Below are 14,961 nucleotides of genomic sequence, written 5' to 3' on the forward strand. Positions count from 1 at the left end.
ATAAACATAAAACTTTTTTTTTAATTACATCAATTATTATTAGACCAATTATTGTTGATTACTATTAGGGTCTAATGGTAATTAATAAAAGATAATATATATTAGTAGCTCACAAATTTGGTAATTTTGTCAAGTATAGTTCTTTATAGCTGATTTTAGTGGTATTTATTTAAAAACATTGTTCTCAGAAGGGGTCTGTAGACCTCACAAAACTGCGCCAGGTGTACTTGGTACAAAATAGAGTAAGAATCTCTAGTCAAGGCTAATCACAATAACTCCACTTCCCCCAACCAGTGACTTGTTTATAAATTAGCATATGACCCAATTCTGACCAATCAGACAAAGAAAAATCTGTTAAAGGGAGGCTTCCTCTTTCCAGAGTGCTCCAAGAAGAGAAAGTTGCTCTGATCCCTCTGGTTGCAGCTGGGCCTAGATAAGATGGCTGGAACAGTTGCAACCACTTTGCAACTAACCTAGGGAGGACATTAACACACAGAAGATGGTGTCTCCAGGAGGACTGCTGTGAGAAGACTGCCTGGAGGGTCCTGCCTGGAACCTGCCCTACTGTTTGGGTTTGGGTTTTCTGATATTTGCAGCCATATGTACCTAAATTCTGCTGCCACACTTAGAGAAAAAGCCTCTCTGAGAAGGTAACACTCAAGTGGCAGGAAGGATTAGGAAGAAGAGGGGCGATCCTCAGGGTTAGAGGAACATAGTACTGAAGTATAGTGACTGAAGGGGAGGATGAAATGAGATAAGATTAGCAAAAAAAAAAAAAAAAAAAAATCATGCAGGGCCTTCCAGGCCACGGTGAGAAGTTGAGACTTTTAAGTGTATTGAGATGCCATTGAAGGACTTGAGGCAAAGAAGTGACAAGATCCAAGTTCATTCTGGCTGCTGCTGTTTGGAGAATATACTAGAGAGGGAGTATAGCCCTGGGGAGATGTGGGGCTATTGTAGGAATGAATCTAGGTAAGAGATGATGATAACCTGGACTCTATGATGGGAATATTAATTGAAACTGTTAATCTCAAAATTTAGTTTGTGGAAGAATCACTTCTTGTATTTGTTTAAAATGCAGGTAAGGGGTGCCTGGGTGGCTCAGTTAAGTCAGTTAAGCATCCGACTTCATTCAGCTCAGGCCATGATCTCGTGGTTCATGAGTTCTAGCCCCTCGTCATGCTTTGCACTGCCCATCCTCCCCCTACACATGTGTTCTTTCTCTCTCCCCCCCCCTCTCAAAAACAAATAAATAAACATCTTTTTAAAAAGAAATGATCTTATCATTCTCTGTCCCATACATTCCTGAACATTATTCCTTCACTCAAAAAGCATCTATTAAGCTTCATCTAGGTGCTTGGCACAGACCTGGGCACTGGTCATACCAAAATAAATAAAGCATACCCTCTCTTATGATAGATGTTTATCATTTTCCCTATCTTTCCTTGGATACCATTCATGCTATAAAACGTAGCATTATGGAGAAAAGGAAGATCACAAAGAGAAATTAGATTCAGTAGAAAATAGAAGCAGGAGAATATTCAAGAACAAGACTTTGGAAAAATATAAACTGATGAGACTGTCCTGAGATCCTGCATGTGGATCAGGTCTTATTATGAATCACTTACCTGAACCTTAAACAAAGAACAGGCAACCTCTAATATCAGGACAGCATCTGACAACCTGAGAGCACTCCAGAGACATGTACTGAATACTCAGAAGAGAAAAGTATGTGTCTAGATTGTTTTATAAATCACTGGGGTCAAGATTTTCTTGTTGAGGGGAGGAAGAAACAAAAAGAACTATAATGCCATCTTCTAAAGTTGTCCAAGACAAAGTCCTCAAATCATTGCATGCTGATCCCATCTGAAAGGTAGAAAATCTGAGAATCCATGAGATATTATTGGGATTTTAGCCCCAGTCCTAGACCCTTTGATGCCTAATATACTTGGCTCTCTAACTCTCTCCTGAATAAGACTAGAAGGGGTTTATTGTGAGCATAATTACTGTTTCTCCAAATAATACCAGAAATTCTTTACTAAAGGATAAATACTGAGTTGTTTCGAGTAGGCATCAAAGGTTACAATAAAGCTTTAAACACTTCTGCCAAGAGCCTTAAAAGCAACAATCATTCAGTAAGTAACAGCCTGTTCTCATGAGTTATCTAGAACCTCAAATTTTTTCCTAGCCACCCTGAACTCTTCTCTTTAAGTTTGTTTGTTTGTTTGTTTGTTTTTGAGGGAGAGGAAGAGAGAGAGAGAGAGAAAGAAGGAGGGAAGGAAGGAGGGAGTATTCATGCATGAACAGGGAGGGGCAGAAAGAGGGAGAGAGAGAATCCCAAACAGGCTCCAAGCCGGGCTTCATCTCACAAACCATGATGAGATCATGACATAGGCTGAAAGCAAGAGTCAGATACTTAACCAACTGAGCCACCCAGATGCCCCTCCTAGCTACCCTGAACTCTTAACAAGTTGACAAACAATATGTTAGACAAGTGCAATAAAGAAAATTATGTATTGTGTACAAGTCACACTCTCAATAAACTGCCTTTGCTAACATTCTGGGCACAGCAAGGCTTTCAGGCTGCTGGCATATCTCTGATTTCAAATATAGAAATAAATTTAAAAGTATAAAAATATAGGGTGCCTGGCTGACTCAGTCCATAGAGCATGCAACTCTTGATCTTGGGGTCATGAGTTCAAACCCCACTTGGGGACAGAGTTTACTTAAAAAATTTTAAAGATGAAAATAAAATATACAAATATAGAAATTGAATCCTGGCAGCCTAAAAGCTTTATTTTACCTTAATAGACATATGGCTTACTAATAGGTGGGGAAAAGAGGATGAGGAGACTGCCTGCCTAATTTAAATTTAAATTTACAAACTATTTATAAAATTGCAGCATTTGGTTTGCCAAGTATTGTGCTTTCTGTGCTGCCAAATGGCCAGTTTGACTGGGTTTGGGTAGTTATTGTGTTTTGTTGTTCTTTTTTTTACAGAATTATGATACTAGCTTTATATAGACACAATCTTACGCACTTGGAAGAATCTGGTTTTAAAACTGTAACTGTAGCTTGTACACATGCTTATACTTCCTAGCCAATACAACTACAATTGTTCCCAAAAGATACTCTGTTTACATTAGATTTATTTTTCCTGGTTTAATACACAGTTAAACACCCATAAATTCACCAAATCTAGTTAGATAAAAATCTTTCTCTCATTACCTTATGAATATTTACTATGGTTAACACCTTCCTGGGGTGCTCTGGCAGCATTTTTGTTTAGGGTTTGTTAATGAAAACCATTCCTAGAAAAAGTCTAGAGTCACATCTAAAGACAAAGATCTTTTTAAAATTTTTTGTAATAAAAATATTTATCCTCCAAACATGAGTACTAATGTAGGTGAAATCAGTCTATACTTTTTTTTTTTTAAGTTTATTTATTTTGAAAAAGAGAGAGGGAGCATGCAATGCACTGTCAGTGTGTAGTCCACTCAGGGCTTGAACCCACAAACTGTGAGATCATGACCTGAGCTGAAACCAAGAGTTGGATGCTTAACCCGTGGAGCTATCCAGGAGCCCCGCCAGTCCATACTTCTGTTATAAAGTATGTGAAGCTACCATGATGCTTTTCTGTGTAATTATGCTTTCCACTTCTCAGGGACAATCTGTCTCAAAGGGAGTCATTTAGCTACCTGAACAGTTTTCTGTTTCTACCAGCACAATCTCATCAGGAGAGATTGCACAGGGAGATAAGGCTATCCTACGTACAGCTGCATCTAGAGTCCAAGGTCAAATCCTACTGTTAAAGCTACATTTGGCTCAAGAATCATTTTGCAGATTGCTCATTTTGTGGATTAACCATAATTCTGCACTCCTTGTTAGAAAGAAAAGCTCTCTTTATATATAACTGGTCAACTCTTTAAAATAAATGTGACCTCAACTCTATGAATTAGCTAGTGGCCATGGGCAGGTTGTTTCTGAGACAGCCACTTTTTTTAAGTTTATTTATTTATTTTGAAAGAGAGACAGAGATAGAACGTAAATGGGGGAGGGGCAGAGAGACAGGGAGAGAGAATCTCAAGCAGGCTCTGCTGTCAGTGCAGAGCCCAACTCAGGGCTTGATCCCAGAAACTGTGAGAACATGACCCGAACCAAAATCAAGAGTCAGATGCTCAACCAACTGAGCCACCCAAGTGCCCCTGAGATAGCCACTTTAAATCATACTGCCAGCAGGAGAGAGACCTTCCTGAATGGTGGTTTTCTAACTACTGCCAAATTCTCAAGGTAGAAAATCGTTCCCATAAGAGTTAAATGTACATCCCTTTACCCTTTCCCTTGCATACATCATAAACAAAGACAGTACCGAGTTTGAAATCTCATGAGAGGCTTATCGTTTTAAACCTTACTTTTATTATCATTTCTTGTATATACATGGCTACAAATTTCACTTTTTCTAAGATTTCATTCTAGGCAAATGTTCTCATTTAATTGTAACACTGAGAGCATATCTAAATATTTGGATTGATTTCTGTTGAAAGCAAAGGGGCTAGACGTTTAGCAGAGATCACTGTGCTGACATGTCTGCTTTCTATATGCAAAGTGATTGGCTCAACCAAGCAGCACAAGTCCAGAAAAGTTCACTCAATCATCTAATCCCTTCTTGCATTACATTTTTCCATTTTTAAATCTTTGGCTAATTAGAAGCACAACCTTATCATGAAAGAAAAGACGATATTTCCTCTTCTCTTTTTAATCCACCTTCATTCCCAACTGCAATGTCTCCTCCCACCATCCTTAATTAACTACCCACTGTTGATGAATGAATCAATCCTTCAATAAAGATAGTGTTTATTTCCATTTGTAAAGACATGTGCATCCAATCTACCTGGAATGGTTATGCAAATGAGTGCAAAAGGAAGAGATAATGAAAAAAAAAGAAAACAGGTTTCAAGAGATAACTACAGAAGTCAAATTGCTGAGAAAATAAATAAGTTACAGTGTTCTCTGACTTCTCATATGTTATGAAAAACTATGGCCATTAGAAATTCACTACTGAGGGGGCCACCTGGATGGCTCAGTAGGTTAAGTGCCTGACTTCAGCTCAGGTCATGATCTTCCGGTTGGTAAGTTGGAGCTCCACATTAGGCTCTGTGCTAAAAGCTCAGAGCCTGGAGTCTCGTTCGGATTCTCCCCCTTTCTCTGCCCCTCCCCAGCTCACACTCTGCTCTCTCTCTCTCTCTCAAAAATAAATAAACATTAAGAAAAAAAAAATTCACTGCTGGTCTTGTTGATTTTCTCTAAATAGCAGATCCAACATAAGACCTTTTCTGACACTGAGTTGAGACATGGATGCACTTTACCTGAGATGGTACTTCATCCTAATAATCCATTGATTTCTATAAAATCCAATAATTGATTTTTTCCTTACTAAAAAAATTTACCAGTCTGGTACTTCAAATAGATTTTATATATATATATATATAAATATATATATATATATATATATATATATTTGTACTCGTGTATATATATATATATATACATATATATATATCTGTACTTGCAGCCATTAATATCATAGTCTCAATAATTTACTAAAAATTTGGAAGTTTGTATGTTTTTCTTCCATAAAATAATTTGTAGGGGCACCTGGGTGACTCGGTTAAGTCTGAGTCTTTTTAAAATTTTTTTAAAATGTTTTTATTTATTTTGAGACAGAGAGAGACAGAGCATGAGCAGAGAGAGGGAGACACAGAATTCGAAGCAGGCTCCAGGCTCTGAGCTGTCAGCACAGAGCCTGATGTGGAGCTCAAACTCATGGACTGTGATATCATGACCTGAGCTGAAGTCAGACACTTAACCAACTGAGCCATGCAGTAGCCCCAAGCATCTGAGTCTTGATTTCAGCTCAGTTCATGATCTCACAATTCGTGAAATGGAGCCCCAGCATCCAGCTCTGTGCTGACATCGCGGGGCCTGCCTGGGATTCTCTCTCTTTCTCTCTCTCTCTCTCTCTCTGCCCCTCCCCAGTTCATGAGCTAAATAAATAAATAGAATTTGTAGATATCATAATTTTTTGTCGAGGCATAAGAGGTTAAGTCAATTGAAATATGTCCAAACAGAGTCTTCAAATCTTCTCAACCATCACCTTAACAGCCATCCACAAAAAAATACCACACTAAAGTCTAGAACAGGAAGTGAAGAATAAATAGCACTTCCAGTTATGGCTGGAACATAAACGAGCATGGGGAAGTCTTAAACTTGAATTTCAGCCAGGATACCAGGATTGTTGATACCATTTCCAAGAGAACTAAAGAATATTAAGGCGAATTATGTGGTCAGAACTTGAGGTTTTCTTTCTCAGCTAAGAAATATGGCATGTTAGAACTCTCTTCACTCGATGGATGAAAAGATATAATTTCAGCGTTTAACCAGTTGGTATGCTTGGTCAAAGAAAGCCAATGCTGGAATTACAAATAATAATCTGCATCAAATTAGCCTTCACAATATAGACTGGCCTGTGAACAAAAAAAAAAAAAAAAAAAAAAAAAAGAGTTATAGATTAGGCTCCAGACCTTCTTACCCACTCTTTAGAAGGGGATGCAATCGCCACAAGAATTTCCCACAGGAAACCGCAAACCCCAACACCTCTGGTACCACCTGCATGTCCTTTTGCACAAGTATTGGCCCACCCCAACTTTAATTCTTGAGAGCCAATGGGTATACAACTGTACCAAAAACCACTGAATTTCACAACATAACTTGAGACAAACTGAATCTGAAAGGCTATTTTATGGGTATTTTGCCTCCAGTCCTGCAGGTAATACAATCCCCAGTACCCCCACTGGCTAGCAGTATTTGACTCTCCTAATCCTCATTACCATACTTCTGTTGGCATACTCCTCAAGGGAAGTATGGCTGAGAGCACCAGCAAGGAAAATAAGTCTTTCTTAATCATTTGTGTTGTTCATAAGAAGTGCAATGGAAGATTAGAATCAACCTTGAGTCTTGTTTGTGAGTTTTGTAAATATCCTCACAAAAATTTGGTACTTTTGTTTTACTATACTTTACCCACCTATTTTAGGTAATCTTTCAAATTCAAGTCTTTGTAAGTCCAAAGTCACACGATGATTTGGTTTTTAAAAATGGGAGGTGATCACAAATTATAGTATTTGTCATATATGTGTTTTTACAGTAAATTTGCCACCATATAATGCTAAAAACTTGAACTTTGAAAAATAGAGTATTTGTATTTCATTTCGTTCCTTGTTTAGCTCAGCTAACTAGTGCTAAAATCTTCAAATTCCATAAGAAGTTTACTTATTTTTCCATTGTTTTTGGCCTTAATCAAAAGGAAAAAAACATGCTTTCAAAAGTTGAAGGACCAGTCAGGTATCTGAAATTGACCTATAATTAAAATCATAAAATGTCATGCATCATAAAATATACTGAAAACATCTAGCATGTTATCTTCTGAATACTCCAGGAGGGCTAATTCATTTTAGCTATAACTAATTTCCAGTGGAAAGAAAGTTATATACTTCTGAGCATATTGACAAATAAGTCTTTCAGTTTCATGGAGGTTAAGTGGTTGAACAGGAAGTACTGCCTCAGCACATATATATCAATCCTTTAGAGAAATTCTAAAATCAAGGGGCCTGGATTTCCACACTTACTTTATTCCACTATGATACATCTGTAAAGCAGAAATAAGACTCCCCTCTTTATCCAGCCTTCAAGTTCAGTCATATATTTTTTTATTTGAAATGAACTAAAGCTGATTTAGAGCGGACATGCCTTTTGGAATGCCCTGAGGACTTTCATTTCTTGAATGATATGCTAAAGCTTGGACTCTACCCAAACCTCCTTGAAGCACCCTCTGCAAAGTTTAATCTAATTTAAATTAACTTATTCCTCAGCATAAAATGCTCTTACTTCTCCTTATTTTTTTGAGTGAGCACATGGACATATTTTTGTTTCTGAACATGTAGATGCTGAAAAAATTTAGAAAGAAAAATCCCTACATATTTCTTTATTTCAGTCATGTTAAAAGCAGTGACAGAAAGTGTGATTCTGAGAACTCCTGGCCCTGGCACTATGCAAATCATTTCAGCAGCAATAGTTCCTACCAAATGTTTCTCTGATGGCCCTGAACTCTCATTTTTCTGTCCATCCCTGTCTGTGTACTGCTTACATTCAAATATTTACTTCGCAAATAAAAGTAATATTAGAACATATATTTGCCAAAAATAAGCATTTGTATGGACAATTGCAATTCTGCGTGCATAAGGTTGAGTACATGTATATAACAGAACTTTTTGGTAAATTGCTAAACATTCATCTATTCCCTGTACCTCTACCTCAAGGAAATTGTGAGTGTAATATACGGTTTATTAAACAAACAAACAAAGAGTGTTGAACTCTTCCTGAGTGTTCAGTGAGTGTATAGTGATTGACTACAAATTACCAACTTCCCTAAACTAAAAACTTAAATATGTATAGTTTTTAGTTGGCTAGGATAGTTGAAAAAAAATGAAGATGCTGGAGCAAGAGGTTAAAGAATTGAATACAAAATGCTTCTTCCAGTAATGACAATGAAAGCACTGTGAAGGGATTGAGGTATGTGGGGATCCATCCTTTTTTTATATATTTATTAAAATTTTTTAAATGTTTATTTTTGAGAGAGAGAGAGAGAGCTCATGAGTGGGGGAGGAGCAGAGAGAGAGGGAGACACAGAACCCGAAGCAGGCTCCGGGCTCAGAGCACAGAGCGGTCAGCACAGAGCCCGACATGGGGCTCGAACCCATGAACCGAACCCATGAACCATGAGATCATGACCTGAGCTGAAGTCCAGTGTGTAACTGACTAAGCCACCCAGGCACCCCTGTGAGGATCCATCCTTAAAGACATCTACCACATGTTTGCTTCACCTCCTCTCTGGGATTTATTTTTATTTTTGCCGGGATTATTCCTCCTATCAGTAAATCCCAAAACAATCCCAGAAACTTCCTTCTCTCTCTTCTTTCTCTCTCATTCATTTACCCATGCAAATTTCAGCTATGCATATTACTTTCGATAATACCTGAATGAGAAAATCCTTGAAATCAGAGAAGGATATGCAATATGTCAAAATGAGCTATTCATCCCTGGTGATTTTTAGAGTGTCACAAGAGAAGAAATGTACCCAAGAGGGTCCTGCACAATTCCATCTCTGGGAATTGTGCTCTATCTAAAGACTCTCTGTCATTTCACCAGCCCATTCATTTACTCAAAAAACATTTATCAGGTGCTATTATATCCAGCACTGTGTTAACATCAGCAAAGCATTAAATCTTCAAAGTAGTTTCTTACTCTACACTTATGTTGACACATTTAGGTGGGCCTTAAATTCTGTACTCAGCTGAATGCTTTAGTTCCCTTCTAAGTAATTTGTCATTTTCAGCACATATAAGTGGGTTTTATTTTTCATCAATGGAATTCTACCATATATGATGGCATCTACATAAGTGTTCAAATCATGAAGAATAGAGATGACAAAATCCAAGCATTATATACCTAAATATCATTCCAGAATTAAATTACTGGAGTTCACCTTCAGTGTTCTAGGCTCGGAGCTTCAAGAAATAAGTTTCAGCTCTGACTACCTCCAAAGGCTAATCAGACCTTATGTCTCTAGTCTCTATTGCAGTAATTTGTGCATCTTTCAGCGTTTCAGACAAAAGGAGGGAATGGCCATGATCTGCCCTCACTGGAAACGCTAGCATCATGGGAATTTTCCCAGGCAGCTTTGTGCAACTAAGGAGGCTTCAAGCATATTATAATTATAGCTACTATTCATTAAATGTCTATTGTGCCAAGCACTTTACATTTAATACTTCCGCTCATTTAAGCTTCACGGTACCCCTGCAGTGTAAGTATGATAGCTCCTATTTTCCCTGGTGAGGATCAGAGAAGTTGGGTAACTGGTGCAAAGTCTAACCACTTGCAAGTGTGTCTAAGTGATGGATCTGCGACAATGCATCGTTCTGATTCTCACTTCTGTCACGTGTTTCTGCTTTAAAAAAAAAAAGCAGCCCACCTGCCTAGACTCCATGAAGGTTGGGGAGAAAGATGGAGACTGACAACGTTGTCTGGGAAAGATTTCTGAACTCTAGACAAAGAGTAACGACAATTTGTAAGACAACAAGTAGTCGCAGCTGTCTCGGTTAAGGAGAAAAACGCAAAAGAAATGAAGAGTATCAGAAATGCGATAAATAAAGGTAAAAATATATATATATGGGGGGGAGGGGGGGAAAGCGAGAAAAACGCGCCTTTAGAGGCCTTGGGTTTACTGCCTTCTACCACCCCTGAGGTTGCGCGAGCACAGGGCGCGGTGACTGACGGCAAAGTACGACCCAAAGATTGTTGGCCGCGTGGGAGTCTGCGCGTCACCTCCTCAGCTCCCTTTTCTCTCACTACCGCCCCCCCCCCCCCCCCCCCCGCCATCTCCCAAGCGCGGGCGGGAGCTTCCACCGCCAGTGCGGGCGAGGCCCGGAGGCAGATGGACGCTGCTGACTGATGGGGGCGGCCGAGCGCGAGGGCGCTGAGTGAGGCCCGCGCCTGGTCGCTGCTGGGCCTCAGGATCCCGGCCGCTCACCCTTCGCGGGCCCCGGGCGGGGTCGGAAGGGACACCTCCGCCCAAGAACCTCCGCCCGGGCAAGTGTGGGCGCAGAGGTCGGGCCTGGGCCTGCGCTGCGGCCCTCGGGAGGGTCTAGGCCCTGGTGCAGAGGCCGCGCTACCCGGCATGGGTGTGTGCTAGGCCTGCAGCCGTGAGTTTCCCTCCCCACTCAGGGTTGACCCTGAAGACAGATGTAACTGTGGCGGCAGCGGCGGCCCACGTGGTCTGGAGGCGCAGAGCGCTTGGGACGCGGCGTGGAAGTCGGCCCCGAGAGGCGCCCGGGCCTCTCGCGCCCAGCTCTCTCCGTCTCTGCTCTCCTTCCCTGGCTCAGAAAGCCTGCCAGCCGCAGCCCCAACCCTCTCCTCTGTCCTCCCCCAAAGCCGGGCTCCGCTTTCCCTCCATCAACTCTAGGCCGAATTCAATCCGAGAAGGCTCCTTTGAGCTTTTGTGTTTGCTGGGGGAGATGTGGGCGCAGGAGGGATCGCGTTACAACTTTCATTTCCTGAAATGTTTGAGGGAACATCCAGGGTTTTTATCCCCCCATCAGGCCGGGCGATGGGCTCGGGTTTCAGGCCTTGTCACTCAGCTGTCACCAAACAAACGAAGCTCTCAGAGCCCTGGAGAGGGAGTGCTACCTGCTATTCATGACCCCTAGAGCAGGTGATCACTCATGGGAAAAACAGGTAGGATTAATCATAGGGCTGTTCTCTGTTTCCTCTCCTTTTTGGCAGACCTGCCCACAGTGTGAAACCTGTCAGAAAACAAATTAACTCTTTCTTGTCCCCCAGGGGAACTAAAAAGAAATTTTCAGAAAACCCAACATGCATTTACACCAAGTGACCCAATGAGAGTTGGAGGGAACGTCTATACATCTGGCTCCATTTGGCAATTTCTTAGCTTGTGGGGTTCCCATCCTAGTGGGACTTGGAACCTGAGGCAACCAGGAAAGAATGGGGCATATTCCTATCACCTGGTTCTACCTATTGAAAGGTGCCCCAGGTGTGGTCCCAGAACTTAGGTAGATTCACCTCCTTTCTTCCTGAGTGTCAGTGCAGCTGCGCTTGATCCTAGTTAAAGGAAAACCTCTACCCTATCACAAGTTTCTAAGAAACATCTTTAAATGGGTGTTTTCCATCCCCCAGACTCTTCCCTAGTCAATCTTGTTGAGCATCCATAATGGCTCTGTATGAGAAAATCCAAACTATTTCATAATTTCCCCCATTCATTTTTATTCCTAACTTAATTTAGAAGTAATTTCTTAAAACTTCTTGCCTTAGTTGATCAAAAACAGAAATTTAGCATATTGGTGTTCTTTGTTGTGTGGATACTGTTTAAGTGCTCCTTATTAAATATTATAATACAAGATTTAAATTATACCTTTATTTTCTATTTTCCTCTACTTTTCTTTGTCCTATATCTCTGTCCTTCTCTGGGGGAAAAAATGTTTTAATTAGAAGGAAAGAGGAAATGCGTACAGATTTGCTTCTAAGATACATAAATGTTGGAAAAGTAACAAGGACAGTTTTGGAGCCATAAAACAGACTGGTTTTTTAAAACAGAAGTGTGGTTAGGGGACTGCATTGTCATTCAGCCTTGTAGTTTTTCCATAAAAGTTTTGTGTGTGTGTGAGAAATCAAGAGATATATCATATGTAAAAATAATCCTCTGGCTTTCTTTATGAAGATTTTGTCTGTTTATTTTGAAAACAGCCATTGGTTCCAGATTCCCAGAACGGATTTTGTTAGATTAGCTATTTGTACTCAGAGGTAGAGCCCTGAGCAATATTATTCTTCAATTAAAATCAAGAACTTGACTTTAGAAGGAAGCATGTTATGTTTATATAGCATCAGCAATGCATAGAAAATATTCACCACACATATCTGAAGACAGACAAGGCTTCGATTGTTTAAATGTTCTTTTCACTTCCTAGATACTAAGGCACTTTGACTTTCTATCTGGCTTAATTTTCTTAAGCTTGTTACCTACTTTCATTCACGGCATTCTAAATAAATACAGAGCTAATGCTTCTTCCATGTAACTATCTCCTTGACTTAGAGATAAAGGTGCCTTTTGCAAGGTATTGCAGACTATGCCACCACACTCCCCAAATGCATTTTCGGTACAGTCAACCTAAGTTTTAGTTTTTGCTCCCTTCCATCAACCACACCAGTCCCTGCCACTACTCCCCCAAACACACACACGCTGCAAAAGTTAAGGGAGCATTACTGCATACTGATGCTTACAATTTAAGTATAATATCTGTGTGCGGGCTAACTAAAGACGTCACAGCTATGTGGGTTGGGTTGGGTTTGTTATTGTTTTTCACAGTCCCGTTGCCTTTTCCTCGTATTTAGATTATTTGGATAAGTGGCAAGTCAAATTGGAATTGAAGTATTGCAAAGCAGGTAAAGCCATGCCTGAAGTAGGGGAGCAAAAGAGAGAATAGTTGAGTTTGTAAAAACCACTTAATATAAATTGGAGAACACCTAAACAGTTGGTTTTACAGGCTTGCTGACTAGAACCTGCAGACTTTGTATGAGGGAAGTTGACTGACCAGGTCTATGACACGTTAAAGAACGTTTCAATGTTCTTTAAGAACAATGTTCTTTAATGCCCTATGTTTAGTAAAAATATGTAGTCTAGGACTGTTTTTTTTTCCTTTAAGATCCCACATCTATACCAGCTCAGGTCCTGAACCACCACTCCCCCCAAAACCCCAAAACCCATGTACCTATTATAAATACACCATGATATTTTAAAAGCCATAATCAATTTTAAATCCTAAATTAAATTATGATAGCAAATTTAAATAAATTTGACTTGTGTTAATTCATGAGTGCTCCTATTGAGGTCTCCTATATCAGTCCTATAAAAGATTTATCTCTAAGTTAGAGTAGGAAGAACAGGGGACCAGTTGGAGGAAGCTAGTATGCATTTCCATGCCTTCTTACTATAGTAAGTAAAGGGCCAGAATCTTTCTACTTACCTGTCTTTTTAATGACAACCGCTAATGGCAGTGAAGAAAGGAGAGCGGCCAATATCACTTAATAGTATTTTAATTACAATTGGGTAGCCACTTCAGGTAAGCTTAAGTGTGTGTTAAATCTGAAGTAAACCTTTTTTTTCCCCCTCCAAGATAGGATTGTTTGAGGTTTGGTTTTCAGTTTTTTGGTTTTGTTTTTCTTTGTACATTTTCCTGTTTGATCCCTTGGGGGGGGGGCAGATTTTTGATTTTAAGAATATTTTAATGTTATGGCAAAGGAAAACAATTAGTGAACACTTTACCAAAAAAAGGGGGGGGGGAGACTCCCAAGTAGCAAAGAAAAAGAGGGGAGAACTATGGTTCTCAGCTCTACCTGCTGAGAACGGGGTCTCAGCTGTCCATTAACAAGTTAAAAGGAAAGAAGCTGAAACTCATACTGAGTAAGAGTCCGGAGTCCACGCGCCTCAAGCAGTCTCTTTCTCTTTGTTTTTAAATGCTACTGTAGTGTTGTTTCTCGCTGTCTGAAAGGACCACAGCGTCTAAAACGCTGATTGTCATCCTCAGTGGGAGAACAGGTTTCCAATTTCATCAGCTGGAACGAAGTTGTGTGTGTATACTCGGCTTAAAACACTAGAGAAAACGTGGCCTTCCCAGGGTAGCGCTTTTCCTGGGTAGACAGTAAACCAACAATTCGCCCCAGATTTTGACTCTTTTCGTTCCTGGCTGGCTCATCCATCTCTTTAGAGAGTCTTCCGTGTGGAGTCACTGGAGTCAATCAGACTGGGGGAGGGATCACTATGATCTTGAGGGGCTCGAGCGTTCCCACCTAAGGTCGCAGAGCATACCTGCTGGCTAAGGGACTGAGCCCTCGGGTAGCCTTAGTGCGAATTGCCCCTTGGGGGCCAAATGAGCACAGGCACTGGTTCCGCTGGCTTCCGGAGGCTGGAGGAGGGAATCTGGGAGAGTTTTTAGTGTTCTACTCCTGGGGAAAGCTCCGAAAAAGGAGAAGTAGCTCAGAGAGAGCACATGAGTCACCTGCGACTCTCCTCACCTTAACCCTGACCCTTTTATCCATGTCAACGCCACCTACTCCACCAGAGAAGGGCGGAGTGTGAGCGGCGACAGTCTGGTCCGCAGTGCGCTTCGGGTGGTGCTTTCCCTGCTGGGGCCCCGGGCTGTACGCGGGGCAGAGGTTGATGCTGGGCCCAGGGCCACTGGCCAAGGGAGAAACGTCCGACCGGGCCCTGCCAAAGAAGAGGAGCTGTCGTCCCGACCTGGCAGAGACTCTAGAAACCAAGGCCGCTTTCCTGTGCCG

This window comes from Acinonyx jubatus, chromosome B3 (genome assembly GCF_027475565.1).
Source record: "Acinonyx jubatus isolate Ajub_Pintada_27869175 chromosome B3, VMU_Ajub_asm_v1.0, whole genome shotgun sequence".
Taxonomy (NCBI): Eukaryota; Metazoa; Chordata; class Mammalia; order Carnivora; family Felidae; genus Acinonyx; species Acinonyx jubatus.